A 6128-nucleotide genomic window follows, 5' to 3' on the forward strand; every position below is an offset into this window, starting at 1 on the left:
CACACACACACACACACACACACACACACACACACACTTACTTTGGGTTTAATTTGTTCTTCTTTTTCCAGTTTCTTAAGGTGCAAGCTGAGGTCACTAATTTTAAGCCTTTCTTCTTATTTTAAAATAGTTAATTAATTAATTTTTGTCTGTGTTGGGTCTTCGTTGCTGCCCACAGGCTTTCTCTAGTTGCGGCAAGCGGGGGCTACTCTTCATTGAGGTACGTCGGCTTCTCATTGTGGTGGCTTGTCTTTGTTGTGGAGCACAGGCTCTAGGCGTGCAGGCTTCAGTAGTTGTGGCACACAGGCTCAGTAGTTGTGGCTCACGGACTCTAGAGCACAGGCTCAGTAATTGTGGTGCATGGGCTTAGTTGCTCCACGGCATGTGGGATCTTCCGGGACCAAGGCTCAAACCCGTGTCCCCTGCATTGGCAGGTGGATTCTTAACCACACCACCAGGGAAGTCTGAGTAAGCCTTTCTTCTTTTCTAACATAAGCATTTAGTGCTATAAATTTCCCTCTAAGACTGTCTTTAGCTGCATGTCACCAAATTTGATATGTTGTGTTTTCATTTTCATTCAGTTCAAAATAATTTCTGACTTCCCTTATGACTTATTCCCTGTGACTTATGGGTTATTTAAAAATGTTATTTAGGGACTTCCCTGGTGGTGCAGTGGTTAATAATCTGCCTGCCAATGCAGGGGACACGGGTTCGATCCCTGGTCTTCCCAGACCATGCTGCGGAGCAGCTAAGCCCATGTCCCACAACTACTGAGCCCACGTGCTACCCACATGCCTAGAACCCATGCTCCACAACAAGAGAAGCCCATGCACCGCAATGAAGAGTAGTCCCTGCTCGCTGCAACTAGAGAAAGCCTGCGCACAGCAACAAAGACCCAACACAGCCAAAAAAAACCCAATGCTATTTAGTTTCTAAATATTTGGGAAACAATATTGTTTAATGATTTCAATCTTTTATTACATTTACTGAGAGTTGTTTTATGGCCCAGAATGTGACTTATCTTTGTAAATATTCTGTGTACCCTTGAAAAGATTGTGTGTTCTGTTGTTCTTGGGTAGAATATTCCACAAATGCTAATTAGATAAAGTTGATTATAGTGTTGTTCAAGCCTTTTATATCCTTACTGATTTTTTGTCTACTTGTTCTATCAAATATTGAGAGATGTTGAAAGTTTCAGCTATAATTGTAAATTTGTCTGTTTCTCCTCTATATTCTAATCAGTTTTGCTTCATGTACTTTGAGCATTTAAATAAAAAGGTAATGCTCCAAATAAAGAGCACAAATATTGACAATTCATGTATCATTTTGATAAACTGACTCCTTTGTCATTATGCAAGAACACTATCTCTGGCAATACTCCTTCCTGTGACATCTCTACATTGTCTGAAATCAATATAGTCGTTCTAGCTTTCTTTTAATTAGTGTTAGTAGGTTCATTTAATTTCCATCCTTTAACTTTTTCTTCCTTCTTTCAGCAACCCAGAAGACTACTGTTTTACATAGCAAAACACCATGTTGCGTTAGTGTTTTATAGAATTATAGACTTATTGGCATAAAACTTGATATTGACTTATTTGGAAGGTGGTATATATTGACTGGTATACAAAAGACAAAATTTGCACACATAGGCAAAAACTGTATACTTTTTGCTTTATTGCAACATTGTTCACACTAAAATCTAATACATGTGAAGTACTTAGAACACTTCTTGACAATATTAAGCACTGTAGAAATGTTTACCACCACTCCATTCTTTAACTTTTAACACAGCTGTTTCTTTACATTAAAAATGGCCAGCTTGCTTCCCTGGTGGCGCAGTGGTTGAGAGTCCACCTGCCGATGCAGGGGACACGGGTTCGTGCCCCGGTCTGGGAAGATCCCACATGCCGTGGAGCGGCTGGGCCCGTGAGCCATGGCTGCTGAGCCTGCGCGTCCGGGGCCTGTGCTCCGCAACGGGAGAGGCCACAACAGTGAGAGGCCCGCATACAGCAAAAAAAAAAAAAAAAAAATGGCCAGCTTGTAGTTGACAAGATGTAGTTGGGTCTTTCTTTTTATCCAGTCTGACAATATCTGTCTTTTAATTTGTATTAAGACCATTTCTATTTGATAACATTATTTTCAAATTTCTATGGAACAAATACAAGGTTGACCAAATATTAGGCCTTAAAGTCAACCATGATAAATTCCCGAAAGTAAAAACTGTTCAGTTAAATTTTCTGAACACAATATAATAACACTAAAATTTAACAAAATATTAACTGAAAATTTTTGAGCTATTTAGAAAATTTTTAAAATCCCTCCTAGAGCACAGAAATGTGAAGTCAAAACAGGTGTTCAGAGATGAATGGCAATTAGAATACTCAGTTAAGAGCCTGGGGCATGGACTTGAAGTCATGTAGCCCAAATCCATGTTCTGACTCTGCTGCCCACTGACTGATTGTGATCCAGGTGCTTGAAATGAAGACAGTAATACCTATCTTAGAGGATTTTTTTAAAATTAAATGAGATGCTACTTAAAAGCACGCTTTAAAAATCATTTATTTTTGTGTGTGTAATATTTCACAGTCCCAATTTAGATATGTAATAAGGTAACTTTTTCTCTGTATAGATCTAGTCCAAATTCTGCTGATGGTAGAAAACTTAAACTTGCATATTGACAGAAACTCAGTCACATCTATTTTAGTCTCTTGGGGGTAAATATTCAAGCAATCCAGAACCTTTCCTGGCCCCTCTCTACACCTCTGGGTCAACTCTTCCAGACTCAGATTCTTGGGCAGGAGCATCTGTTTGGCTGATCCTGAGTCACATGCCTTCACACAAGCTTTCAGAAAGAGAACAGAGGAATGTCTGCCCCCCTTCAGCTTCCATAGTTAGATACAAGATCTTTTACACTCATACGGAGACTTCTCTACATGCTGAGCAGCCAAAACCCAGAAGATGTCTACCATATCTCCCTTTTCAGAAAGGGAAGTTTTGTTTCTGTCCTAAATGTTTGCCCAGAGTGTGCTGCACTCCATGATTCAGCCTTTCTCAGTGTCTAAAGTCTTATATTCTTATGAATTCTTCCCTAAACTATGGTTTAAGATATGTATAATGCTTTAAGCCCTTCAGCCTTTGGGTCTTGATCTGCAGAGTTATTTGGAATAAAAAATTCATTGTAATAGTTCAATGGGTAGAAGGGCATGGCAACTAGAAAAGTGGGGGAAAGAAAAACCTTGGCAGAAAATCTCCTTATTTTATTGGGTTAGGCTGTCTTTGTTATTGTTGTTAGAAAATATACGGGATGCCGCCAAAGCTGTACTTAGAGGAAAATACACAGTATGATAAATATGAGTATAGCTTTGAATTAGACCTAAGTTCAAAATATCCCTACTCTGCTACTTACCAGCCATGTGACCTTGGAGAAATTATTTAATCTCCTCAAGCCTTAATTGCATCAACTGTAAATGATATTAATAATACTATTTCACTCAGAGAGACGTTGTGAGAATTGCATGAGGTAATTCATTTAAAACACTTGACCACTATGCTTGTGTGAAAGGAATCCTTGGACAATCTTGAGAAAATGGTCTAGGAACCTTCTTGGTCATTTTTCACATGATAATTCTTCCAGTGGGAACCGTCAGTAGAAGAGCATGATACACAAGGCTTAAGCTATACTAGTTCCATGAGATAATAGATGTAAGATATAACCAAGCATGGAGTGTTTGCTAGATTTTACATTTTGCTGATTTGTAGTATAGTATTCCTGTTAACACACAGACCAAGTTCATCTCTCAGTGTTCCAGATGGAAAGAAAAGCTGTAGTTAGATGACACCACTGTCAAACTTGGATAAGCAAAGGAAGGTAAGGTGGAAGGGAGAGAAGCAGTCGCCACAGCATATCAATGGAGCCAAACTCTAGATGAGTCTCTTACTATATCCCCTTCTTAAGAGAGGGGACACACCCGACTCTCTGCCCAGAGCTTGGAAACCAGTAAAGAGAGAAGCTTCACCATCAAAGGGCTGAGAAAAATGTCTATAGATAGTGACTTATTACTTTTTTTTTTCTGGCTGCACTGGGTCTTTTCTTCATTGCGGTACACAGGCTCTCCATTGCGGTGTGTAGGCTTCTCTAGCTGTGGCACACGGGCTTCTTTAGTTGTGGCTTAGTTGTCCCGCGGCATGTGGGATCTTAGTTCCCCAACCAGGGATCAAACCCGTGTCCTCTGAATTGGAAGGCGGATTCTTAACCACTGGACCACCAGGGAAGTCCCCGTGACTTATCGCTTGATACTTCTTTGATTTGAAAATAAAGGGACTTCAAGGAAAATCCCTTCTTACTGATAACTGTATTGCTGTAGACAATGTTTGTGTCCTGCTGAAATTCATATGTTGAAACCTAATCCCCCAATATGCTGGAATTTGGAGGTGGGGTCTTTGGAGGTGATTAGGTCATGAAGGTAGAGTCCTCATGAATGGGATTAGTGCTGTTATAATAGAGACCCCAGAAAGCCAGCAACCTATTTTTTTTAATATATAAATTTATTTATTTATTTTTGGCTGTGTTGGGTCTTTGCGCGAGGGCTTTCTCCAGTTGAGGCGAGCGGGGGCCACTCTTCATCGCGGTGCGCGGGCCTCTCCCTGTCGTGGCCTCTCCCGTTGCGGAGCACAGGCTCCAGATGCGCAGGCTCAGTAGTTGTGGCTCACGGGCTTAGTTGCTCCGCGGCATGTGGGATCTTTCCAGACCAGGGCTCGAACCCACGTCCCCTGCATTGGCAGGCAGATTCCCAACCACTGCGCCACCAGGGAAGCCCAGCAACCCATTTTAAAAGCACCAAAGTATAGACTTATTTCACTAGACACATGATCAAATTCATTTTATTATGAGGATTTTGTCCCTTCTTTACATGCGACAGCCTGGGCTGCTTTAGGAAGAAAATTAATACTCACGTTGAGGAGGGTACTTGCTCTTGGGCAGCTCCTTGCTGATGGGGAAGGTGAGCTGGATCCTGAAGCCTGGTCCTCTGCTTGGGAGGGGAAGTGTTCTGCCATAGTCTGAACAAGCACAGCCCGTAACTCTGCTCCTGGCTGGAGCGCTACAGGCTGGGAGCGTGTTTGTGTGACTCAGGAAGGGCAGAGGGCCTGAATCCTTTCTAGGTCGTGGAGGGGTGGGGATTCTCGGGGAGCTGGGGAGAGAGTCTGGGAAATGTGGGCGTGAGGAAGGGCTATGAGAGGAGGATAGAGAGGAACTGAGGAGGCTGAGTGAGGTCAGGAAGGTAGGCGTGCTCAGCGGGACCCCTCCAAAAGTTTAAATCAAGAGGGAGGTGCACTGGAATGAGGGGGCAGATACTGTCACATCTCCCGTCCTCTTACTTGGCATTGCCCTGTTGTGCTGGTGTCTTCTTTCGCTCCATTTCCTTCCCTAAATTGACTCTGCACCCTGCTCTCTGCTGGGAAGGCTGACCTGTATAGTTGCAGCAGGCCCCCTTGTCCTCTGGCTTCTGACAGGGTTCAGCAACAGGGGGAGACCTGAGGGCGGGGCAGGACGCCCGCTCCATGCAGCACTCCCCCTGGGCTCTGGTAACAACCTCACTGATTTGGGCCAAGGGGTGGCTAACAGCCCCATGTTATAGCTCATGCCCTGCACTCTTCCTGTGGTTTCTTACATCCTGCTCACACCTTTGTAAATAGTCCCTTTATTAAGCCTTCCTCAAATTATCCTGATTTGGGTGGGCCACCTGTTTTCCTGCTGGGTCTTGACCAACATAAATGCCTCCATGACTCCTTAGTAAAACTGCGGCTCACATCTGCAGCAGAGGTCAGAGGGAGATTGTCCAGGGAAACAGTGAGGCAGGCTTCAGGCATAGGACAGCTGATGACCCGGCGAGGTTCTGGCCGAGACGCAGCTTCCACCTGCGGACCATCAGGCAGGGAAGTGCCAACCAGCAGGCAACGTCCCAGATGTGAAACCATGGTCCTGGGGTAACCACCTGCGTTCCCACGCACACAGAGGAAGGACCCTGCCCCAACTAGGTACAGAGACAGCTCTAGAAGGATTCTGCGCTCATTTGTAGAGGCAGGGGAAGGAAGGTGCATTGAGGGTGACTTTTTCCTTTGCTTATATT

Source organism: Aethalodelphis obliquidens, unplaced genomic scaffold (genome assembly GCF_003676395.1).
Source record: "Aethalodelphis obliquidens isolate GAN/ISIS:26980383/991018 unplaced genomic scaffold, ASM367639v1 scaffold7, whole genome shotgun sequence".
NCBI lineage: Eukaryota > Metazoa > Chordata > Mammalia > Artiodactyla > Delphinidae > Aethalodelphis > Aethalodelphis obliquidens.